We start from the raw sequence: 27,667 nt of genomic DNA, 5'->3' as shown, positions 1-27,667 counted from the left end.
TTTTGCCATTCTCTGTGAAAGAGATGGCTTGACACGGTTGACCATAGAATGTTGCAGGTGATGATAAATTATGAGTTGATAATACAGAAGGCTCCATATGTGTCCCTTTGTCATTTTAACCACTTGAGAAAAGTCAAGTCATTTAAAATCCGATGACTGTGCCAAGCTTCCATCAATGTTAACAATCTTCTTTTTTTTCCAGGCTGGATCCAGTATACTTGGAAATTAATTAACTTTCAGATAAAAGAAAAGCCTTTTTCCCCTAAAAATAAGAATGAAGAGATTCATAGCTCAAATATAAATATCTATGTTGCAATTTAAATTTCAGCAGAAAGCATATCCTTCTCCCTTGGTTATAAATAATCCAGAAGAACAGTGAATGAGATTGATTAGCATTTCAATGGTGTGCTAGACTTTCAGTTCCTCTTTATGTTGATGTTTCTTGGCAAAATATATGACATTCACACTGCAAGAGTGAAGTGATTTTCTAAAACATACTTTGCCTTTTATATGGAAGGTGCAATATGTTACAAAACATGAATGATACTATCCTTATTTAACCATGACAGCTGATTTTTAACAGAATGTGCTACATGGTAATTATAGAGTACAGTGAAACATATCATACAGAATAGAAAAGACTAGATGTTGCAGGATTATGCACAGGAAACATTTTGTAGCTTTGTGTAATGTGAACATTATCAGGAATCTTTTTATAAATATGAAATAACTAAAGAATTTCTAAAGTGGCATTGCTAAAGATAGTGATGGGGAGCTCTCTCACTGGCTTCATGTTGCGTTTATAAGCCTCATTGATTACTAAATTGTTTTCATGTATGTAAACTTATTGTTAGAAACCGATCTGTGTCTAAAGAGCGTTAATTACAATTTTTTTGTATTATTGGCACCAGCAAACCCATTTAGCAATCATTTTACTAACGAAAATCACCTCATGCTAAGAATTAGTAATGAGCAGACCTCAATATTTGGGTCTGAGTCGAATATTGCAGGCTTGGGTCTCTGAATCCGGACTCCAGCAAGACGTTTTGGTTCGGAGTTCAGATCACCCTCCTGGCAGGAAGGATTCGTGCAGCCATTATTCTTCATAAATAGTAAGTGTTTTATGTGAAAATGTTCATTCTGCAGTTCACATATACACTGTATGTATGTGTTTATGTATGTAAATGTGTAAATCAGGATACATATATACATATAGCAATTTACATTAATGGGTGAATATCCCTATTTGCGTATAAATATGCACACAAACATGGCCACTTTGTGGGGTGCAAACTACTAACAGTGCACCATTGTTCGTGGCCTGTCTGACAACAATGGGGTCTTTCGCTAGCCGCAAAAAACCTGCTAGCTCCCAGCATCAATTTGTGTGCATGAAGCCTAGTATCCATGCATGTACTGAGTGGCCAGTATGATGGGATATTAACCCCTTCCCAGCAAGCACCCTCACACAGGGGATTTGCTGCATATTGCAGAAAACACTCACCACTAATATCTGCGGTCGCTGCTAGCCAGTTACATAAAAAATAGCACCTAATTGTCCAAGTCCACTTCTTCACCATTTAGCATTGAAAGATTAGAATAAAAAGTAATTAATAGGTCATACAGTTTTAAAATAGGTATCAATTAAAACATCCTGCAAATAAAGTATGTATCCCCATGATGGTACCGACCCAGAGAATAAAGGGGAGATATATTTCATTTTACTGTATTTGAAGTTTTTTCCTGCTTTCCAATACACGGCATGGAATGTTTATTACCCATAGGAAGTATTTGTAATGCATAAAACAAGCCCTCACACAGCTCTGTACACAGAGAAATGAAAAAGGTATAGATTTTTAAAAAAGAGGGGAGCAAAAATGGAAATGGAAATGGACATCAAGGACAGATTCACACCCGTCCTGCTGTCCATTAAGCTTTACCTAATATAAACTTTTTTGTGTCCTCTGGAGGCATCTATGTACTGTACATAGAGCCATCAGCTTTGTTCAACAGTACAGAGCCCTCACTGATGCACTATGGACCCATGAGCCCTGCAAGAGCGATTTAGTCCATGGGCTATCTCCGAAACAAGAGAAGGGTCTGTTGTCAAATGGTGAGGCTATTTGCTTTGCGATTTTCATCAATCCCATAGAATTGAATGCAGAGTGGCCAGGCATGGGCATAAAACTTTGTATTCTCCTTTTTTGCAATTGTGGGTCCCAGATGTAGGACACTGACCTATCATGTGTTAATGACATATGCTATGGAAATGTCATGAATACTATTCCTGGAAATACTCAATTAAGTGTGGGGGCCACAATGATTCCATTGTCACTGGATTTAATTTGTAGGGATTTCCATGACGGCCCACTTGGAGGATGCCCCTCTGTAGGGACAGGAAGAAGAGAGGTTAAAGGCCTTCCACTCGCATCCTCCCGCCAGTGTTCTTCCTGTCCCTACAGGGGTTAGGTCAAGAGAGGGTCTCTCTCCTCTTAAGTGGGGGTGGGGCGCGTTGCTTATCTGGGGTTATGCTGGCTTTGGTCGAAACAAAATTCCCCTCTGGATCGATCCTCAGTCGGCGTGCCTTCTCCCTGCGCGTCTTCCCTGGGTCTTCTTGGTCTGGTGTCCGTCCTCTCCAGTGGCGCGGGGTTGTGACCTATGCGAGGACGCGTGACCCTGCCGGTACTACAGTTCCTAGGCGTCCTTTGCGTTCCGATGACGACTTACGGTCGCGCATGGAAGTAACACAGATTTCGCTTGGAACACGGAAATGAACACAGGCATGCTAATGGCAGCCACCTGCATGGGTGATGGGCTCCCCAATAAGGTATTTAAACCTCTGGAGACAGTAGTTGCATTGATATGAGGTCTATGGTGCTGTGTATGCTGTGTTCCTTGCCGTCCCAGACATTATGGCTGATGAGGCAGACTTAGGCCTACTCCTCCCCTCCTGTTCATGTAAGTGGTGCTGTATGGCATGTTCTATTTTATTGCTTTTATGCTATTAGAACCCCAGGTTAGTATATCCTTTACCGTCCCCCCTAGGAGAAGGATCAAGGGTCTAGAGGAAAAGGTAGATAAGATAGATCGGAAAGATTTGAGAAATCTAGCAAGTCTGAGAAAAGTAAGACCGCTGCTAGAAGATGCAACATGTGCCTCAATTCCATGCCGAACTCGTGTAAGAAACCTATCTGCAGGTCTTGTATCAAGAGAGGAGAAGACGTCCTTTATTGAGAAAAAGGTGGTCTCTTCTGTTGCCTCTGCCACGCGAAGAGATCCCCCTCAGAAAAAGCCCATACTTGTGTTAGATTCCTCCTCGGATGATGAGTATTGTGACTCAGAGGCACTTGTTAGCTAGCTGATACTGATGATCGAGATCCCCAGGAGCTTAGTCAGAGAACAGACTCCCGTCACCTTATCCAATCGGAATACAGGATAGAATTCAATCTGCCCCCCCCCCTCTCAAGGTTTGTCCTCCCTTTATCTTCTGCTTCCCCCTCCACTCACTTTCTTATCTGACAGGAAGTCTCATCCCTCATTGATTTGCATGTGGTGGTTCCAGTCCCTCAAGAGCAATAGAAGTCAGGCTTCTTCTCTCCTCTGTTCCTGATAGTTCAAATCGGCTGACCACAAATCTAAAGCAGCAGAACAACTTCATCACCCACTTGAAATTTTGTATGGAGTCGGTAAGATCCACCACTCAACTTATTCACTCCAATTACTGTGTGTGCACTATGGATCTTCGGGATGCCTACTATCATGTCCCAATTCACCACTTTTGTCAAAAATATCTCAGCTTTTCAGTCTTCTTTCCAGAGGGCTCTATTCTTCAGTTCCAATTTCGTGCCCTTCCTTTTGGCATCTCTTCAGCTCCAAGAGTTTTTACCAAAACGATGGTAGAGGTGGTGCCTTCTTAAGGCTGCAGAATGTCTTCATTGTCCCCTACTTGGACAATCTCCTAATAGTAGGGAAGGACAAACCAGGTATAACATCTGCAAAAGCACTTACCCTGAAAAAACTCTCAGACCTAGGGTTAGTCAACACACAGAAATCAAACATATCACCTTCCACTCAAAAGATTTTTCTAGGTGTGTTGTTGAGTTCTACTCATCAGGTTTCTTTCCTCCCTCAGGGAAAAGCAGACAACTTAAAAGATCAGATCAAATCCTTCAGGAGGAGAACTTCCATATCAATCAGAGGAGCTATGAAGAAACTGGGCCTTCACACATCCTGCCTCCCTTCGTCACCATAATGATTGACGCAAGCATTACAGGTTGGGGAGCAGTCTTTCCTTCTCATTTCGCCCAAGTTTCATGGACCCTATCCCAATCCAAAAGTACTTCAAATTACCTGGAGCTAGGGCTGTCTGGGAAGCCCTGGGGTTGAACGCTGCTCACTTGGTAAATCGCCATGTCCACATCCTTTCAGACAATACCACGGCCATATCTTATCTGAGAAGGCAGGGGGGAATAAGATCCCCGCTACTCTCCAACTTAGCCCGCACCATATTCTCCTGGGCAGAAGCAAACATCCTCTCGATCTCGGCCACCCACCTGAGGGGTGTTCTAAACAGGGAGGCAGACTACACCAGCAGAAGAGAATTCTTACCAAATGAGTGGAGCTTTAATCAGGAGGTCTCTTCCTTCAGCTAACCAGCATCTGGGGCAATCCTCAAATCGACCTCTTAGCCATAAGGGGAAATTCAAAATCCCATGTGTACTACTCCCTAGAGTCAAACAAGACCAGAAAACACCTGGATGCATTCAGTCACCCTCTCTCCTACACCTTTCCCCATATTCCCTTGATCATGAGAGTCCTCAAGAAGATCCTTTTCGATCAGGCAAGGGTGATTTGCCTGAATCTGCCCAAACTGGCCAAAGAAGAGCTGGTATCCCCTGCTAACATCCTTGTCTCTGCAGCAGCCAATAATTCTCCCCTGGCTGAAGGATCTACTGTACCAGGGTCCCATCCTTAATCCAGACCTGGGGAAACTGCAACTTTCAGTGTGGATCCTGAGTCCGAATTCCTGAGATCTCAGGGTCTCTCCAGGACAGTAGTCTTTACTCTCAGGGCAAGTAGGAAAAAGGTTACCTTCGCCATATACCATAAGATATGGAAAAGGTTTGTGACCTTTTGTGGGGCTAACCCCCATCTCAAGCTAACTCCAATATCTTTCAGGTTCTGGACTTACTGTAGAAAGGCTTGAAACTCAGATTATCTACCAGCACCCTGAAGGTCCAGGTTTCTGCTCTCAGCACCTTTTTCAACCATCCCCTCTTGGATCACAGGTGGGTCAAAAGGTTTATTGTGGCAGCATCAAGGATCCGACTTAAGATCCTCAAGTGGGTTGCATCCTGGGATCTTACCTTAGTACTAGACGCCCTCTCCAAGTGTCCCTAGTATTAAAGATCTAACTAAAGACTACACTCCTGATAGCTGTGACTTCAGCTACTTATTTTGTAGATCTCCAAGTGGGACGTCATGGAAATGGTGAGTTAGTACTCGCTAGTAATTTGGTTTCCATCTAGTCCTTCATGACAGCCTATGTATACTCCCTCCCTTGTTTTGTTGTTGTTTTCTATAACGTGTATGTGAGTTGAACATACTAAATATATTTTATTGTACCTTCCGCCGGTGTAGTTATTTGGTAGACACTGGCGGCAGGATGTCCCTACAGAGGGCAAGGGGAATCCTCCAAGAGGGCCATCATGGAGGACTAGATGGAAACTGAATTACTGGTGAGTACTTATTTACCATTTTTACTGTGTTTTCTATATCCTCTGTGAGACACTGAAGGGGTTAACTGTGGATGGGTGGTATGTTTCCCCTAGGTTTTGCTATTATGCAAGGCCTTAGTGCTGAGGTTGGGTTGTCCAGCACCTTGGACACAGGTGGTGGGAACAGCCCAATCAGCCTGCATAAAGCCGCTCAGCAGAGCTGAGAGTGTGGTCTCTCTGAGTGGAGGCTGGAGAGCATGCAGCCTTGACCTCTGTGTCTGGAGCAGCAAAGTATTTTTGCTAGTGGTGAGTCAGAGAACCATTGTTTAGTTAGCACCCTGACGGGTAGGATATTATTTTGTTTTGATGCCTGAATGTGAAGGCTGTTTTATTTTGTTTCTGCTGAAATAAACACAGGCTAGACCTGTTTTGGACTGTACCTTGGTGTCACTGTCGTGAACTGCATCACAGCACCCCGCTACCACGGTCTCTACTGGGCCAAATCTCCCACATTTTTTTTTGGCACAAATGGATGTGGGGGTATGTACAAGAGAAGATGCTACTGAGAATTCAATACATTTGCATTGGGGCCCATGCCTTGGATCTTTTACGACCCTAACAACGCACCTGGTGTTAAGATTTTTTCCATTTACAGAGATGTAACAAGGCATGTTTTTTTGCATAATTGTACCTCCTAGTAGCACCATTTAATATTAGGTGCAATGTACTGGGAAAAAAATTGTGTATGTGTTGTGAAATGGTGAGAAAGTGGGGATTCATGCATTTGGATCTTATTTTCTGTTACACTGCCAGGAATATTAATTTTTAAAATTAATAGGACAAATATGTTTTTGTTTGTTTACTTTTATTTGTGTTCCAGGGAAGGTGGGGTGAGTTGAACTTTAGTTCTTGGATTATTTATTTTTAGCTTTTATTTTTTTTAATTATTGTGCTTTCAGATTACCTAGGGTACTTGAACCTTAGGCCCCTTCCACACTTGCGTTTTTCACGCGTACTTTTGACGCGTAGAACTTGCATTGCACTCTGACCCATTGTAATAAATGGGCTTTTTCAGACTTGCATTTTTTTCAATGCGCACACGCTCGTTTTTTTAACGTGTGTTTAAATCTCGGCATGCTCTACTTTTTCAAGTCACGCGCGATAAAAACGCACCATACAAGTCTATGGAGACAAATCAAAAACGCATTGCACTCTGAGACACACGCATCAATTGCCATTGAAAAGATAGAGCTCAGTCCTGAGTCCTTTTCACGTGCATTATCTGCGCGTGAAAAACGCATTGGAATTGCATTGAAAATGCGCGTGAAAAACTGAGAGACTGAACAAACTCTGACTGAAAACTGATTGAACTCTCATGCAAAATGTCAGCTTTTCACTGACCAAACCCTGATCGCACCCTGATCAAACTCTGACGTGATCTGCAACGCAAGTGTGGAAGGGGCCTTAGCGGGTCTGATTGTTCATACTCTGTAATACAATACAAACATATAGATATAACTGCATGGGAATGGATTGCAGTCCCTGATGGCACCACAGACGCCAATGTTCAGGCACAACATGCTGGTACACATGCTTCACTGGTTGTTAAATGTCAATGCCCATGGAATTTTAATTGTAAACACCCACAATCTGCTATCAAATATGATATGTGTCAGTAGTGGGTGTGGGCATTATGCTGCAAAAAGCCACAATGTCTTAAAGGGTTCTCAGTCCATGAGCTTTCTTCATACATCCTTATCGACACCGTGACTCCAAGATCCCTCATGTACCATTAAGATGTTTAACAATGGTTAGCACATGTACCCAAACAAAGCTCTTGTGTATGAGGCCTTACTCTGTATTTGTGGCAGTGATTGTTAGGAGCAGAGGTAGTGATTGTTTTGAGTGCTTCCAAAGATGTTAAGTAAAAAAAAATTCAATATACAGGCGGTCCCCTACTTAAGAACACTCGACTTACATACGACCCCTCGTTACAAATGGATCTCTGGATATTGGTAATTTTTTGTCCTTTAGTCCCAGGCTACAATAAACAGGTATAACAGTTATCTTAGGTATCTGTAATGAAGTTTTATTGTTAATCCTGATTCTTATGACAACCCAACATTTTTAAAATCCAATTGTCACAGAGACCAAAACAGTTACAATGAATAAATATACAGTTCCGACTTACATACAAATTCAACTTAAGAACAAACCTACAGACCCTATCTTGTATGTAACCCGGGGACTGCCTGTACTTTTTAAGTGCCCAATATGTTTCTGGATTGTGACAAAAGAGACACATATTTCAAAAACTGGAAGTTATGGTCTCCTGTTCTTGTGATGGGAATACCAAATTTACTTGAATTGGCAATATATTTTAATATATTTTTGCATTAATTTTCATTTTACACAGCTCAATCCATGTGGCTAATTACTTCGTGGTAGAAAAAAGGAAAAAAGTTGGCACTCACCACCTTTAGTAAAATTCTTTTCTTTTATTGATCCATTTAAAATTTGGCGTACACAACAGGGGAGGGTAGCGAAGGAGGATGCGTTCTTTTACCAGGGACGAATCGTTTCACGCTTTGGTTAGCGCTTCAGAGGCAAGATGAAGCGCTAACCAAAGCGCGAAACTATTCGTCCCTGGTAAAAGAACGCATCCTCCTTCGCTACCCTCCCCTGTTGTGTACGCCGAATTTTAAATGGATCAATAAAGAAAAGAATTTTACTAAAGGTGGTGAGTGCCAACTTTTTTCCTTTTTTCTACCACGAAGTCTATGTCAATGACCTGTTACTGCAGTTAGAGCACCACACCGAAATCTAGAAACCTACAGTTTGATCTCCATATATGCTGTATGCTGAGTTTGTATCTCCTCCGACGACGCAGAAGTTATTACAATAGTCAGGGCCGATTCTAGCATATTTGCTGCCTGAGGTGAATATTAAAATGCTGCCCCCCCGCTCCCTGTTAAGTAAATCCTTAAACTTTACTAACAATTAACAACCCTACAGACAGCTCCCTGACACTGTGTGACTGACTACAGGTTCTTGGAGTCATTAGTGGCATCTAGTACCTTATAGATGACAATCTCTTCCATCAGTAGAACTTTATTCCGGGTTCTCCAATCCATGACATATCACGGCTGAATTCACAGCCAGATATCTTCAGCTCCGTGTAGCATCTCCACCCGGCGTCCCTAAAAATACCAAAGTCACTTACTGTATAAAGTCTCCTGGATAACAACACTGTGCTCCTAAATAATATATACCCCTCACAACACATCTGACCACATATATAAAACATCCCTTCATTATATACCGGTATATATTCTAACGGAATTATAGCGTGTACAGCACCAATCAATATACAACACCCCCAATTTATTAATACAGACCCCCACCATTTGGTTTACATGATGCAAAGTAATCTGTATACTATAACTAATAAATATATAGCACCCCCTAATGAATATACATATATATATATATATATATATACAATAAATTTGTTTTTATATAGCCCTGCTCTCATATATTTAAAGGCCTCGTTATTCACCACCCAATTAAATTATATACAGCTCCCATATACAGATCCCCTACAGCTTAAATAAAATCTTGCCCCACATATACAGTCCCCTCCCAGCTTAGTAATATACTGTATCCCATATAAAGCCCTGCAGCTAAGTAATATACTGTATCCCGATATACAGCCCCCCCCAGCTTAGTAATATACTGTATCCCATATACAGCCCCTGCAGCTAAGTAATATACTGTACTCAATATACAGCCCCCCCCAGCTTAGTAATATACTGTACCCCATATAAAGCCCTCCCAGCTTAGTTATATACTGTACCCCATATACATCCCCCCAGCTTAGTAATATACTGTATCCCATATACAGCCCCCAAGCTTAGTAATATACTGTATCCCATATACAGCCCCCCAGCTTAGTAATATACTGTATCCCATATACAGCCCCCCCCAGCTTAGTAATATACTGTATCCCATATACATCCCCCCAGCTTAGTGATATACTGTACCCCATATACATCCCCCCAGCTTAGTAATATACTGTATCCCATATACATCCCCCCAGCTTAGTAATATACTGTATCCCATATACATCCCCCCAGCTTAGTAATATACTGTATCCCATATACATCCCCCCAGCTTAGTGATATAGTGATATATAATATATAGCAACCCCCCCAGTATAAAATCATTATGGCCCCATATAATATATGCTGAATCCTTCCCCAGTATAAAATAATTATGGCCTCATATAATATATACAGCACCCCCCTAGTATAAAGTAATTATATCCCCAAATAATATATATAGCACTCCCCCCAGTATAAAATAATTATAGCCCCAAATCCCCAAATAAAATATACAGAACCCCCCCTAGTATAAAATAATTATGGCCCCATATAATATATACAGCACCCCCCTTGTATAAAATAATTATAGCCCCAAATAATATCTATAGCATCCCCCAGTATTAAAACAATCATAGCCCCAAATAATATATATATATAGCATTCCAGTATAAAATAATGACGGTATAGCCCCAAATAATATATATAGCATCCCCCCCAGTATAAAATAATTATAGCCCCAAATAAAATACATAGCATTCCATTACCCCCCCTACCCCAGTATAAAATAATTCTGGCCCCATATGATATATATAGCGTCCCCCCCTAGTATAAAATAATTATGGCCCCAAATAATATATATAGCGTCCCCCCCCAGTATTAAACGTTTTCTAGCCCCATATAATATTTACAGTACCCCCCCCCACACTCCAAGTATAACATGAAACCTCCCCACACACTTATTAGCCACATTTAATTAATTAAAGTGCATTAAAAATAATAAAATACATACTCACCTGCAGGCAGCTGCTCCCTCAGCGCGCGGCTCCAGTCTTCATGCAGCTCTCCTGTGAGCCGCGGCTCCGCACAGTGACACAGGCGCCGTGACGTCATGACGGCTGTGTCACTGCTTAAATGGAGCAACGCAGCTGCCGGAAAGGCGCTGCATCGCACCACATATAAATCGCGCCTGTGTCTTAAAGAGACAGGCGCGATTTATTTCGCTGGTGGGCGATTCGCCCACTTTAGAGCGGCAAATTTTGCCGCCCTTTACAGGGACCTGCATTCTGCCGCCTGGAGCGAGATTTTCATCTCGCCTCATGGCAGATGCGGCCCTGACAATAGTGCCCCCGAGCACCCTCCCTACTCACATGTGGCTAATTAACTGGTTCGCGACCACCCGCCGTGTATTCGTGGCCCGCTGCATATTGGGGCCCGCTGCATATTGCAGCAAAGACTTACGGGTAACACCCGCGATCGGTGCTAGTACCGATCGCGGGTGTTATCACAGAGATGGCTGCTGGCAAAGCTGCCAGCAGCCTCAAAAAGATAGCGGCGCATGGGCGCCGCCATCTTACCTGGGATCGTCGCTCCCCGTGACGTCATCGGGGAGCGGCGATCTGTCTCCATGGTAGCCTGGGGTCTTCCGAAGACCCGAGGCTATTTAGTTTTAACCCCTTCATTACAATGTGCTGATAGCACATTGTAATGAATGAGGAGGAAAATCCCCATATACTGCCATACTGTAATATGGCAGTATATGATAGGATCAATCAGACAACCTAGGGTTAAAGTACCCTAGGGAATCTGAAAAATAGTAAAAATAAAAAAAGTTAAAAAAAAAAATTAAATAAAAAAACCTTTTCCCTAGAACTGACATAAATATAAATAAACAGTAAAAATCATAAACACATTAGGTATCGACGCGTCCGAAAAGGCCCGATCTATCAAAATATATTAATTTTTTCAATTTAGGTTTTTCAATGCGTTTAACCCTGTAGAGGAAAATAGCGCCCAAAGTCGAAAATGGCACTTTTTTTTGTATAGGTTTTAAAACCTATACAAATTTGGTATCCCCTTAATTGTACCAACCCAAAGAATAAAGTAGACATGTCATTTGGGGCGCACAGTGAAAGACGTAATATCCAAGCCCACAAGAAAATGGCGCAAATGCGTTTTTTCACCATTTTCACTGCATTTGGAATTTTTTTCCCGCTTCCGAGTACATGGCATGGAATATTTAATACCATCACTATGAATTGCAATTTGTTATGCAGAAAACAAGGCATCACACAGCTCTTTACGTGTAAAAATAAAAAAGTTATAGATTTTTGAAGGTGGAGAGTGAAAAATGGACATGAAAAACAGGAAAGGGCCCGGTCCTTAACCGGTTAATTCTCTCTTCAACTGACAATGAATAAATTTATTTTCTGCCCTACAAAATACACGATATACAGTGTATTACATCCAATGATCATATAGTGCACTTCATCGCTCCATTTGTGTTATTGTGTTGATGTATAATCAATTGTACTGTTTATGCACTTAGGATTCACATACTATTGAGTGGCTTCCTATCCTATACTTTACTCTCCCAATGGGAGAGAGAATTGATTGAAGTGCCTAGTGCCTATTTTATATTTTCACAATGTATCCTGCATTTATATTCTTGTTTTCTGACCTTGTTTGTAGTCTACTTTTTGCTTCATTTATTTATTTTTGATAAATTAAGTTAAAGCTTTGCCCATGAAAGAAAGTTCTCAAATTTTAATTCCCTAGAGATGTTTACACAAATCATTTTTAACTACCTTACTTTACAATTTTACTCAGATTAATTGCTGTTTTAGCTCTTATCACTCACTGATGGTCAGTATAAATTCCAGAATGTGTATCTCTAAGCAGATACATTATGATCCCCGTGTGCTATGAGATGCTGTGTGTTGACAATGTGCTGGAATTATGAGGATCTAGGTTTATCTACACTTTTATTTTGGTTCTGAACATTCTACTAGTATTTGACACATAGAAAAAGAGAGATGAGACAGGTTAGAGATTAGATATCAGAGATGATGACATCCATGACAGGGATATATAACAAAATGACACTCACACAGAGTCAGGTCTTTGTATGCCTCCCTCCACCTCACCTGGATAAAGACCCTTATCTAGCTTGTAGAGTAAACTCTGCATACTGCTGCTTGCCAGTGTCTTACCTTGTCTTGTAATGCAGGGGAGGGACAGGAGGCAGAGAAAACTGCACTGTGCAGACAAGTGATGCTATTCATGAGGAGAATCTGACCATAGTCAGAAGATTTATGTCCGTCTCCAGGGGCATCAAAATTGTATACACCAGGGCTGATGGAGACAGGTTGAAATTACATCTCTGAAATGTTGTATTTTTGTTGATAATCTTTGTGATTACACAACTTGCGATTATTTTGCAATTATTTTTTAAAAAATACCAGATTGGCCAACGCCACTTTAATAAATCTGAAAAGCAATGGAGCTTCAAAGATATTTATAGAACACAGCATAGTGATAAATCTCCCACAATGTCTTTTTTCAACATTATCTACTAATGATACTATCTGGATAATTGGAATGTTAAGGAATGTTATCCACAATATATTGTATACAATGGGTATGATAGTCATTTAGAACAAGATTATAAATAAGAGGGTATTTGTAATTTAGTCTATGTGTGCAGTGAAATTGACACACTTAAAGGGGTTGTCCTTGAATAAATAAAAATCTTATGTATGACTGGGGGGCTGGCTGGCACTCCCATTCACCCACAGCCCAGCCCGCCACTGCCAGTCTCTGTTTGTATACAGAGGTTGGCGGTGATGAAGATCCACAGCTGCGTGCCTGCTACACCTGAAATTCAGCTGCTTCTCCAGGGTTAGTATTATTTGTGAATTAGTGAATCAGGATGACAATAATAATAAGTCCAAGGCAGGAAGCCTAGTAATGAGCTATAAATGCACATGCACATCTGCATATTCCTTTCTTAATCAGTAAAATGACTATATTTCTGCTGAATTAAAAAGTAGTTTTTTAACCTTATGTCTAGAAGAAGAGACATTTCTTCACCACAATCTTTTCTTCTTCCATTTATTATGAATGTGTTACTACTGTCTTTTGGTACATTTCTTATTCCATCATTATTTCATGTACTCAGTACATCCTATCATACAGTGATATAAATTTGTAGTAATGGTTTCTTTCCCTCTGAACTGATCAGTAAGTGAAGTTTAGTAAGTAGTGGTAAATGTACATGGACTATAATTTAGTGTAATACTGCTTTGTCAGATCACTTATGTGAAATACACAGCAAGATCTCTTCTTCAGTAAAACTCTCTAGTAGCCATAGACAATTAAGCTATGATGATGTCCATCTGTAGCTATTTTCTTGTTCCCTTCCTTTCAAAATGATTCCTCATATCAATCTGTTCCCATGTCTGTCTCATTATATTTGCATTTTAAAAGTTGCATAATTCTCCGTCAGTTTAGAAAATGTGAAAATAGTTTTGTTCCGTTCCATGCTAAACTTAAAGGGGTATTCCAGGATTAAGCATAATTCATATACAAAGGGTCATTAAAATATAAGCTAATGTGTAATTAGTTGTTATTTAAAATGTTGCTCCCCTTAGCAGAAAAATGCTGTGGACATACACTGTAATGAAGAATTAAAATGCTACTGGCCCTTTAATCAGTCCACTGATTTTCTCTCCGTGCAGAGCAGACACAGGACAGAAGATGGCCTCTGGTCACATGTCCACATCATATGTCCTGCACCTGCCTGGTCAGGTCATGTGATCACCACTACGTTTGGCTGTAGTAGGTTGGGTGCAGTGCATCCAGTATGGCCAGAATTGTGGTGAGACGTCATCTCAATGAGGTAATGTGCAGTGATGGCAGTTACACATCATTACTGTGGTAACAGAGCAGGACAGTCTGTTAGATCATCATTGGGAGCAGAGCAAAAGAGGGAGGAGGAGTTACTAAGAACTAAAGGATCTTGGGACTTGCAATTTCCAGTGGCGGCCATGTTTATGATAATTCTGCAAACTTTAGAGAGGCTGTAGCTTTTTGTGGATCATAAAATCAAACTTTTTCAGCTCTATTTTGTGACTAATGACATTGAGTCTTGTTGTATTAATTTATTTATAGCATTATGGGTTTTTGTATCAGACGTTCATATTCCCGGAATACCCCTTTAATAGACGAAAGTGGCAGTGACACTAATGTGCTTAATTATATGATTTCATCTTATGAGGACTGTAAGCAGTAGTACTGGGACACATCTCTTAGTACAAGAGAATGGGAAGGAAGAGGGGTGCTACCAAAGGAAGAAGTTAGCTCATAAAAATGTTCTTATGTTTAACTAGGAGTGGTACTATAAAAAAAGTAAATTCATTTAATGGAGGATGTCACAGCACTTGTAGAAATAAAAAACTTGTAGTCTATATTTTATGCAAGCATATTAACACGACATTTCACTTCACCAAGAATCTTTTTCCCTGTATGGATAAAGATTCTCGGTGAATCGAAATGTTGTATCAATATGCTTGGATTCTGCGAGTGCTGTGACTTCCTCCATTAAATGAATCAATATTGGTGCACCTGGACCATCAGCTGTGAGCACCAACTCTGATTTCCAAAAACACACAGCAACACTTGGATCGCTGCCTACCTCTCTTTTCTACTATAAAAAGTGAAATCATTTAGGAACCATAGCACTGAGTCCTAAGTCATAGAGCATGGAAGTTGCAATGATGAGAGTTGATTTGCCAACCTCAAATCCAAAACGCCTTTGACAATAACTTTAGAAGATGTGTGTGTTGGGGGTTTCAACATATTGCTATACTGTCTGATTGATGAGTCTAGTTTGCTGAATGTTGGGAGAAGCATGGACTTGACTGAACAACCTATAGAACAACTCAAGTGGAGATTGCAGGCCAAAAATTTTTATCCAATAGTATTCAAATTGGCCTTAAACAGTGAACCGTTCTGCAATAAAAATGTAATTTTGTAAAAATGTATATTCCTGAATAATAATTGTTGCTACTCTGCTTTCATTGAAATGATTGTCAATACATATTTTCAGGAGGGTACTGGATAATTACATTCCATTACTAGAGTCCTCTACTTCATACAATAACTTCAATCAATGAGATTATTGAGATAAAATTCCCCAAATACATATACGGTAACCTTACTTTGTTAAAAATATCAAATCATATTGAACAGTAACCCTAATCCATATTGTATACATGCTCTCTGTACTTTACTGCATTGGCCCCTTCTTGCATTATTGGCTCAAAGATTTTCTGTGTCCTATAGAACAGGAGATACAGGAAGTTAAATACATAGTTGGGAATGGGAGCTATTGATACAAATCTATTTCGAAAGGTGAGATTCTTATAGTTGATGTGATACCTAAAGGATGGTTCAAGACCAGCATCTACTCCTCCATCTTCTCAAAGTGATTCATAACAGATAAAAAGTGACTAAGATTCTGGACTTCTATTCTGGTATTTTATAGACCTAATCTTAATGCAGCTTCACCATGACTCCTGCTTTGTCATACCGGAAGATTTTTTTTACTTCTATCCCACACATTCGCTATGCCTCTGTACATGACGATCTGCATTTTATTAACTCATTTATTTTAATGGTGACTGATTGATGAGAACTGCTTTTTGGTTGATTGATCACTTTGCTCATTACACCTTTCTAGACTGTAGTAGATTCTGGTGCTCACTTTCAATAAGCCTTGGTCTCCATTTTACTAGAAATATAAATGAAGTCATTTTAAATATTTAGTAGTAAATGGCTTTACTACTGCCTGATAATTCAGAGCTATTAATTCTTCATTAGTTGTTTCTCTGCAGGACTTTTGTGATTGATGAGCCGATAATGAATGATTATTTCCTCATGTCCCAGTGTGGAAAAGTGTTCATGTAATTATTTGCTATCAATATTAAAGACGAAAAGCTTTATTCACAGGTTGCATAAGTCTAGTCTAGATGACCTAACCATAGACGAGACCTGAATTTACATTATTAATGTGTTCATCATTCTTTTTGTCATTTACAGGTTTTGTGTCTTGTTTCTAGCTTGGTGCCCTGAAAGGCATTAGGTTATATAAATAAGAAAACACTTTCTATGGGTGTTCCTGAAACATGTAAAACACCTTGATGACTTTTAGACGTTTCCCAGTAGTTTTGGACAAACAAAGCTACAAACAGTGTTGACAATGGAAAGTTGTGCTAGTAGCAGTGATACTTCGAAAAATGCATTTCTTTTCCGGGATTGTAGCTGGGTTTGGTACAATGGGGTGTGAGAATACACCCAATTGAGTACAGCCCCACCCTCTGAGTAAGATCAGTACCAGACTTCTGATTACGTATTACACCAGAGGGGATGAAGTTTGAATGTAGAGATCACCTAAAACAGCGGTGTAAGGACTCTTCTCCAGTACTCCATGTCAAGTAACAGTCCTCAAATATAAATCCATTTTCACGTCCAATGGTATGATTACAAAACTCTCCTGGAAACTGAAGTGCTGGGAATTGATTTACAATTTTTCATGAATAGACACAATTTAGAAACTGTGTGTCTGATATATTTTATTCTTTTGATTAGTGTTAGTAGCCAATTGTATTTTTGCGCCTTTTTAGCTAAAGTAAGAGCAGCTTTGCTTCCATACTAGGTGGCATAAACTTATGACAGGTTCTCTTAAATGTTGAATGTATAGAATTAACTTCACAGGTTTCTCAGTGCAAACTCCATGTTTCCAATGTGTATACATGAAAGGCAACCTGTTAGGTAAGGTTCCACCCTAGACTGTCCCCATCATGTGCAGTATGAAATGCTAACCTTTTTAACCCCTTAACGATGTAGCCATTTTTTAGCTTAAGGCTCAGCCCCATTTTTTGGATTCTGACATGTGTCTCTTTATATGGTTATAACTTTTAAACACTGTTACTTATCAAAGCGATTCTGAGATTGTTTTCTCCTCACATGTTGTACTTCGTTTTAGTGGTTGATTTTGGCTGATGAAGTTTGTTTACAAAAAAAAGATGAATTTTTTGAAAAAATTGACATTTTTGAAATCCGCAATCATTGCATTTTCAGGCAGATAGATTTACCACCCAAATAAATTGCTGAATAACATTTCCCATATGTCTACCTTACATTTTCATAATTTTTAAAATGACTGGATGATTTATTTTGATGTCACGCGGCTTACAAATCAAACATAGGTTTTCAGTATTTTCAGAATTGACTATTTTGGGGATAAATATTGTTTTGAATGAAATTTTACATATTCAAAATCAAAAACTCCCTATATAATCAACCCATTTTCAAATCTGCACCCCTCAAACTTTAAGAAACAACTTTTATGAAAATTGTTAACCCCTTCAGATCTGCATAGAAAGTACATCAAAATGGAGGTAAACTTTAGTATGGTCAAATTTTGTTGGTTATATGTTCATTTAGCCCTAAAATTTACATATTTACATAAGATAAAAAAAGAAAACCCACCTTATAATTTACTATGCAATTTCTCCCGAGTACAGAGACACCTTACATGTGGCCATTACTAGTTTTATGGGTGCACAGCGAGGCGCAGAAGGGAAGGAGCGCCCTGGAGCTGCCAGGATTTTAGTCTTCTCATTGGCCCCTTTTGCAGGCCACAAAGTTTTCGCTTTTTTGTTATTGGGGCCATGTGATGCATTGGCATTTTTTTTACGGGATGAGATCCTTTTTCCAGTGTTACCACTTTGGGGTTGGTATCCCCTATTGTTGAAAGTGTAGGAACTTTTTTTTTGAGGGCAGGAGTAGAAAAGCATCAATTCTGTACTGGATTTTTTACTTTTTTTTCGCGTTAACATAACATAAAGCCTAATAATCATGTTAGCTTTATTCTATGGGTCGATACAATTATGGGGATACCAGACTTGAATATTTGTTCTTTTGTTTTACTAAATTTGCCAAATAAAACCCTGTTGTGGGGAAAAATCTATCATTTTTGCATTGCTGTCTTTCAAGTGGCATAACAATTTTACTTTTTTGGCTACAGAGCTGGTTGATGGCTTGTTTTTTGCGGTACATGTTGTACTTTGCAACAATATCTGGAGTAGATATGTTTTTTTTATCACTTTTTATTGCATTTTTTGTGGGATTCAATAGGTAAAAAATCATCATTTTTGGCAGTTTTTTTACATTTTTTTTACAGTGTTCATCGTGCGGGTTCAATAATGATAGAATTTTATTCTACGGGTTGTTATGGACGTGGTTATACTATATATGTGGGGTTTGTCTTTTGTTGGGATTTAGACTTTTTTAGTGATATATGTCTCTTTGTATGCTATGGGGTTACGGGCATTTTTATTGATTTATTGCTTTACTTTTTATTCAATAATATTTTTCTTTCACTTTTTTACTCTTTCCACCATGGAACATGAACAAGCAATCATCTGATTGCTTCCAAATGTCACAAAAATTATCTTAAAGAGTCATGGTTGGTAAAGCAGCTAGCGAGGAGGAAATTTCCCAAGGAGTCTGCAAAAAGGAGAAGGTCATTCCCAGTGGGCCAGCAGAAAGTAGGTGGTTGTTCAACCAGTAAAGCTAGAAGTTTCCTCAATAAGGCAAAAGTACTTTCAATGGGGGAGTCCAAAGTGAGAAAAAAAGATCCCTAAAGAGATATCAGCAGAGTTCAGAATATTTTGCAAATTAGTCCTGCAAGGAATTTCTTAAAAAAATTAATGGAGGAAAAAGGTCCCCAGGGGACTCACATCAGGGTATTCCACTACTTAACCATCACATTAACAGGGAGCTAACTGCTTGACCACTATTAATGAGGTTACCTTGTGTCCCTGGAAGGAGATGCTTCCTCAAAAAAGCCCCAGCTACTTGCACAGAGAGTATAAAGAAGAAAAAGATTACAATCCCCTGACCAATGAGAAGAAGTTCTTCTGTTTAAAAACATCTTTTACAAGGAGGTTCAATAGAGCCACTAGGAATGAGGTGGTCAACCTATCAACTGTGAGGATTCACTGCAGTCTTTCATTCAGATTTTTGATATGGCTTTTGCAGAGGATTTCTCCTCTCCCATTTTCAAATTTTCAAACACTTATCAGTAACATCCGCGAAGATCGTCGCTCCCCATGACATCATCAGGGGGGCAGCAATCAGTTGCCATGTCAGCCTCAGGTCTTGAGGGTCTTGGTCTTGTCAATCGTCACATTGTAATGAATGAGGAGGAAAATCCCCATTTACTGCCAAATATGTACAGGTCCCCTACTTAAGAACACCTGATGACCCCTAGTTACAAACGGACCTCTGGATGTTGGCAATTTACTGTACTTTAGCCTTAGGCTACAATAACCAGCTATAACAGTTATCACTGGTGTCTACAATGAAGCTTTATCGTTAATCCTGGTTCTTATGACAATACAACATTTTTAAAATCCAATTGTCACAGAGACCAAAAAAAATTTGTCTGGGAATTACAATGATAAAGTATACTGATCCGACCTACATACAAATTCAACTTAAGAACAAACCTACAGACCCTATCTTGTATGTAACCCGGGGACTGACTGTAGTATATGGTTCGATCAATCTGATAACCTAGGGTTAAAGTACCCTAGGGGGCCTGAAAAATAGTAAAAAAAAAAGGAAAAAGTTAAAAAATATATATATTAAAAAAACCTAAAAATTCAAATCACCCCGTTTACCTAGTATTCATATAAATATAAATAAACAGTAAAAATCATGAAAATATTAATGGAAAAATAAAAAAGTTATAGATTTTTGAAGGTAAGGAGTGAAAAATGAAAACGCAAAAACGAAAAAGGGCCTCGACGTTATGGGGTTAACAAAGAGATGAAGCATTTTTTAAAATACTTTCCCTTTTTTAGTTAAATAAAATGGAAACCAAATGGTAACAAGAATGTACATAGTAAATGAATGCACAGCATGCAAACAATGGGTGGTGTCACTAAATGTAATAGTTTCATGCAGTTGTCAAAAACAAGAAAGATAATTAGAGTCACCTCAGCACTGGCTGACACGGCCATATGGTGAACCTTATCTAAAGGCACATGGCCTGACAAGACTGCAAATGTTCAGCTGTCAGCTAGGAGTCAAGCTGGTCAGAATTAATGGCCCATTTTTTCACTTTTTAGTAATGGTCCATTAATATGTGAAGCAGGTAACATAATGCAACCAAAAAGTGCATATAAAGCCTCTATACTCATTGAGAAAGGTAGGAAAAGCAAACCATAGATATCACAGAAGCAGTACTACATATTTATATCACTAACTTCACCATATGATATTCTACATTCAGGAAATAAAGTATACAGCTAGGATGCCGGGTGAAATAAAAATCTACATTAGAAATGTATAATTGTAAATTAAAATGTAGCACATTGCAGGTGTTAAAATCAGCGTATAATCTAAACTCCCTAAAATTTACATTTCATTGACAAAGTGCTTGGATTCTGAACACTCTTCTGAATGGTAGATAAGTGTGTGCTTCTATTTATTTTTATGCCCTTATTTTTTTTATCTTATTTTTTTGTCAAAAGCCTGTGCCCTGGATGCAGAGCCGAATCTTCATTAGGGCGTTATGGGCGGTCGCCCAGGGCCTGATGCTCGTGGTGGGCCCATAACACCAGCACACATGCAGTCTGCCTGCTCTCTGTTAGAATCAGGCCGTTCCATTGGTAGACTATGGAGGAGGTGGATGGAGCAAGACTTACCACTGCTGTCCGTGCTGAGAAGGAAGCAGCTGTATGTGTTACCCTGTGACCTCTCCCCTTCTCCACACTATATCCGGAGCTTCCTGCTGTCGTCAGTTCAAGAGAAGATGGAGGGAAGATCACAAAACACAGCAGCTGCCATGACAGGTTAGTGTATATGTTCATCCAGTAAAAGTATTATTTGTTTGTGTATATATTAAATGTACAGGTACATACATACATACATACACATGCACACTCAGCTTTATATATTAGATATATAGTGTATACAGTACAGCGTATAGTATATAGTAAGGTGTATTTTTTATATAAAGATAGGTGTAGGTAAGTATGTATGGTGAGTTGTGTGTGTATATTAATATATATATATATAGTGTATAGTGTGTAATGTGTATGTATATGTAAAAAGTAAGTTATATATGTGTATATACTATATGTGTGTGTATATATGTGTATACACCACGTTCCAAATTATTATGCAAATTATGTTTATTTCTGATTTTCCTAAATGACAGTATAATAAAAGTCATCACCCATCAAATTGTTTTTGAACAAACCTCACAATGATTACAGTATATTCTAAAATAACTCAAAATGAACATTTCCAAATTATTATGCACAGCAGAATTTAAAAAACATTTTATAGGTTGTAAAGAACTAAAAATGGTCATTTGTTGAATTTGCAGCAGGAGGTCACATTCACTGAAATCAAAAACTGTTTCAATCCACAAACATTCAACATTCTAATAGGCCAAGTTACTGAGAACATAGGATCCTTCTTTGAAATCACCTTCACAATTATTGCATCCATTGTGAATTTTTGGAGAGTTTCTGCTTGAATTTCTTTGCATGATGCCAGAACAGCTTCCTAGAGCTGCTGTTTTGATTTGAACTAAGGGTATGGTTACATTTTTCTACATCTCCAAAGTACAGATGATGGGACTCTGAGCTTCGTAGTGATGTATAATGCAGGGAATCCTTGCTTCGCCACGGAACAGCAGCGCTGATCCTCCCCTCCCTGCCCTAGGCCCCTTCCACATAAATGTATATGGCACCCATATGCTAGCTGTATGAACAGAAGCTAGCATATGACTGCTAAATAAGTCCATTGTGCATGACATGGTACGGTGAGCACATAAACGCATGTCACCATATCATGCCATTGTTGGAAAAAAGATAGAGCATGCTGCACAATTCCTCATGGACAGTGGAGGGTTGAGAAGCGCATGCAGGATGCATGTACATAAAAGTAGAGTAGATTTTTTATTACCAATTTTTATTATTTTAAGTCCAAAAAACTATAGAGAGTGCTTTAAAGGATATTAGTCAACAGCAATTCTAATATAATCCATTTTGTTATAATGTTGTTGCAATGTCGTTCATAGGTAGAAGAGAAATATTTCAACATCCGTGACAAAAGAGCAGACAAATCAGAAACAACTGAACCAACTCCTCCCTTCCCTCTAACAGAGCCCTGAATTCAAAACTTTCACACCAGGGTGTAATCCAACCCCAAACCATGGGTTCTATTACACTGAATTTAAACCTTCAACTTGATACCACTTCATAAACTAGATTTACTCTTCTGTAAAATGAAAGGAAATGGATTTGCACCATTTGCAAAAAAGCTTTTGGTCTTAAATTCTGCTCTCCGTTCAGCCTTGATTCTCTGAGAAGGGTTTGATTACGTTTAACTTGAGTAGATTTTACAGGAGAACTCGTAAGATTCCTTCAAAGTGCAAGCAAAGAATCTTAATACAATTTTAATAACATGCAACATCTTCAAATGGCCTTGACATAACCATTTCTGGAGTAGTTCAGTTTCTATTTAATAATCATTAGTACTGCCAAATCTTATGGCCCCTAAATCAATGTCCACATCCTTGCTACTTATTTTACAGGAAAACTTGCTGATATGATGAAGATATAGAAAATGAGTTCCAAATTCATCCAACAATTAATTTATATTAACTCCTCTAGGATGTAGGACGAGTGGTCTCATCCTGATTAGCTGTGACCTTGTACATCAGGATGAGAACACTTATGCTGGTGATATTGCTGGTACTGTTAAATTTTCATTCAGTCAGTTTAACTATTGAAAGGGTTGCCCATTTTCAATAAACCCGTTCCATTTGTTATAACGCACAGGGTATCGTGGTTGAGGGCCGATACGTGTCACCGAGGTGCCTGGCCTCAGTGAAGTAAGCCGCTAATCTTTGTCAGGAACCTTAGGTTTCTGACCCTTATTTAAAAGTAGTATAGCTGCTTGCTGCAGCTGATCCGGGCCAGCTTTTACTGAAGTAGTCTGAGAGCTGGGTGGGATGACTACTCCCATGTATCCAGGCCAGGTGTTGCCTTGCATTTATTAGCCTGGAGCTTTAGCAGAGATGAGAGTGTGTGGCTCCAAGCCTGAAGTGTTGGTCTGGTGTCTTTCTCCTGCTGTTGTCTCAGGACTGGGTCAGAGATGCTGGAGGACTCTGCTGTAACTTTACAGACTGTATGGTGAGGATTACCTGTCTTATGTTAAAGCCTTTTGCCTGAAGAAAAAGTCAACTTTATGTTATGCCTTTATTTTGCACCCTGATGAAGAAAGCTGTTTATGTTTATTAGTGACTTTGTTTTAAATAAACCTTCCATTATTGGACATTGCTGTTTTGGTGACTTGTGTGAAGAAGCATAACCCCCACACATTAGACATTTATATATATATGTACCTTTACCTCCTTTGAGAGCTTCACCCTTTCCCTGTTCTCATTGTGTTGCCCTCTGCATATATACACAGCTTCCTGTTTCTGATACCTTAAAGGACATCGTTCACCAGATCAAGGATTGTAAACCAAGCACACTGACATGCTGGTGTGTGTCCCCTCTGGCAGGATCTGCTCTTTTTTATCTTCTTATGCCATGGTTTTAACAAAAAAAAGGCTTTTAAAATTATGCAAATGAGTACGAGGGACTCCAGGCTCTCTAGGATTTAATAGAGTCTGGAGCCCCTCAGGTCATTTGCATAATTTTTAATGCATTTTTTCTTAAAAACAAGGGCCTATGAAGCTAAAAGAACAGCAGAACCTGTCAGAGGGGGCACATACCAGTATGTCGGTGTGCTAGGTTTACAATCCTTGATCTGGTAATAGATGTCCTTTAAAGGGAACCTACCACCCCGATTCTACCTATAAAGGTAGAAGGGGTGGTAGGTGGATGAATGGGACGTGAGGATAGCACTTTTTTGGGCTAATCCTCACATCCCGGGTGTCTTTTAGAAAACTTTATTGGAGGCATATGTAAATTTTTTTATGCGGCTACTGGGGCGTGGTGTAGCCGGACATGAGGCTACTAGTCGCAGCTACTCCACGCCCCAGTAGCCACGTTACTCCGCCATCTATTTAATCTTTGGCGGTGGTAGGTTCCCTTTAAGTCTGTTCTAATGGCGTCAGCCACCATACAGATTTCTCTTATAGTCTGTCTCACTGACAGACACAGGGAGAGGGGAGTGGGATTGGATGATATCCAACTTTATACTTTTGCGCGTCACTGTCTCTAACATCCTTGTCTTCTGTCTTATCTTTCTAAGACTGAACTTCTTCTCTTTCCACCATCTACTAACCGACCCAACCATTACTTCTCCATCTCGTTGTGTGGGATTACTATATCACCGAGGCATCTACAGAATCCGCCCATTTCTTACAATTGAAACCTCTGAAATGCAAATTTTTGCTTTGATTCACTCTCAACTAGACTACTGTAACTCCCTACTTATTGGTCTTTTACAAACTAAATCTCTCGTCTACAATCTTCTCTTACTGCAGCAGCCAAGCTTCTCTTTTATGACCGACAGCTACATGAATGCCTTCAGTTTGTGCCAATCACTGCACTGGTTGCCAGTCTCCTTCCTAATACAGTTTAAAATAATAAACCTCACTAACAAAGCTTTTCCTAGTAATGTACCTTACTATCTCTCTTCTCTTATCTCAGTCTATCCCTCAACCCGTTCTTTTCAATCTGCCAGTGATAATATAATAATTTCTACCTTAATTCAAACCTCTCATGCACATCTCCAGGACTTCTCCCGAGTCTCCAACCTCCAAAGTTTCAAACATGCTTTTAGAACCCAGGCCTATCACACTCACTGGGGCTTATTTACTAAGGGTCGTCGGACTTTGCACCTTTTTCGGGGTTTGCACGACTTGGACAGGTATTTAACAGGTGTCTGCGCTGGGATTGTGTCGCATGTGATCCTTTTTGGCGCAGATGCGTTGGTTTGCATAAAACACAAATTGGGGGTCTTGCTGTCAACTTTCAAATTGTTTCGCAAGACAATGCACTTACATGCCCCAGGAGGAAGAAGGTGAACTCCTGCGGAACTGAGCGGGGAAGCGACACATGCAGGATATCGGGCGCACAGTCCTAGTGAATTGCGGCACAGTGCATTATCGTCAGACAATGCACTTTCGGTGAACTCCGCAGGCCGGGTAAATAAATGTGCCCCACTAACTGCAAGAAAAATGTCAACTCTCCTTTTACTAATCCATCCTATGTCCTCCCATCAGTTAACCAGCTAACACCAGATATTTACCAAGCTTGGACTCTGTATAAGATAGTGGCTGATGACTGGTTCAAGCAGCATAATCTATATTAATTACATTTTTTACACTGTTCCTTTATAAAGAATGACTGGACCATTATACAAGCTCTTACATCGCGTGCATCATCCTCATAGATTGTAAGCTCTTGCACGCTGGTCCTCACTCCTATTGTTCCATATGAATGTTTTTAATCAGTAATGTAATATTATATTTGTACATGTCCCCTATGTTTTGTAAAGCGCTGCAGAATTTGATAGTGCTATATAAATGAAGATTATTATTGCTGTTAAGAATGTTATACATTTTAACAAAACAAAAACATACAAAGCATCCATCCAATCTCATCCATTTGGAAAACAATTTGAAATCCAATCAGAATAAATCCCACCCACTCATATTTAGAGAACGAATTGTTGTCACCTGTTTTTATGCTACACATATTGGCATCCTTCCTAGTCTCTTCTGGTGAATTCCCTATGGCAACTTTCTTTAATACATAGCTACAATGTAAATGGCTGGACAAGAAGTTTATGGTTCATTGCTCTGCCATTGCTTTAAACTGTATTGGAATCCAGTTTATCCCCTACCCCATTCTTGGTATGCTCTATGTGTAAATCCATCCGGTCTGTATGGGGTGGAGAGTTGGGTAGGAAGTTCTTACTGTCTGCAAATTCAGATGGCTGCAATCTTATGCCTGTGGTCAGCTTGGCTCAAGTAAAAGCCATGTTAGCTTTCAAGATGGCAAATATTTATAAGGAACATCTTGATATTTTAATGATAATCTATAGCAGCCAGTGAACCACTTATCCCACAGGCATGTTTGTTTTTGTAAAATAAAGAAGAGTGTGGTTTTATTGATGTGTTTCTTCCTTTAGGATGAAGACATTTTTATCCTTAAGGCAACTATAACTCTAGTGGCTTGAAATTATGCAAGAAGCGATGGAGTTTGGAAGCAGTAAATTCATCAAGCATGACTGCAGTCCTCGCATTTACATGCTCATGCAGTCTTAGACACCAGGAGGAAAATCTGAATTCTATATTCTATAGTTGTTATTCTCTATAATAAAAAGATTAACTGCATAAGAAAAGAAGAAACAGTGTGACAAAAAAGCAAAGAAGTAAATAGTGATTATGAAATACGCAAAGAAACCCCAGCAATCCAAGGAACATAATGTACATACTCTGAAGCTAAGTGCATTTGACTGTGTGATCTATGAAAACATTGGGCTGTTCTGAAGTAATGTTTGTATATCAAAATTGTGCTTAGTCCACTGTAAAGCTTTTTTATGTGTAACAAAAATTCTACCTTGATTTTTTTGGAGTTCCTGGCTTACTTTGACTGTGTCTTTTATTGTGCATGTTTCTTCTGTACTGCTCTTGTTTTTACTACTACCATACATAAAAAGATTTGTACTGCTACTATAGTGGCTATTTTTTTTATAAATGACATCTAATCCCCATAGAACTCTGTTGTAAAAGGAAAACATATTTTGTGTTTCAAACCTATTGTTTTGCGTTAGGAGCCTGGACGTGGCACCATTTCTGATGCATGGCCTGTGTCTTTAGGTTATAATCAATTGTGTCATAATACCTGCACTGGTAGGCTTACAACACATGATCAGGATTGTCTGAACTAATTCTGCAAACAAAATCAAATTGACTATATTTGCATTTATTACATTTGCACATTTAAATGATTATAATCG

At 39.3% G+C, this 27,667-nt stretch overlaps 1 long non-coding RNA gene across 1 annotated transcript in view; it reads left to right on the top strand.

Annotated features, from left to right (window-relative positions):
* The window catches only part of LOC140134044 (uncharacterized), a 34,678-nt gene extending 7,348 nt beyond the window's left edge, over positions 1-27,330 (top strand). The window contains exons 2-3 of the long non-coding RNA XR_011856038.1: positions 21,205-21,525; positions 26,837-27,330. This is a non-coding gene — a long non-coding RNA (uncharacterized lncRNA). The remainder of the gene's footprint in view (positions 1-21,204; positions 21,526-26,836) is intronic.
* The last annotated feature ends 337 nt before the right edge of the window (positions 27,331-27,667 follow it).

The sequence above is a fragment of the Engystomops pustulosus genome, chromosome 5 (assembly GCF_040894005.1).
Source record: "Engystomops pustulosus chromosome 5, aEngPut4.maternal, whole genome shotgun sequence".
In the NCBI taxonomy this organism is placed as follows: domain Eukaryota; kingdom Metazoa; phylum Chordata; class Amphibia; order Anura; family Leptodactylidae; genus Engystomops; species Engystomops pustulosus.
Note: the sequence above shows the minus strand (reverse complement) of the source record. Positions and strands in the feature narration are given on the sequence as shown.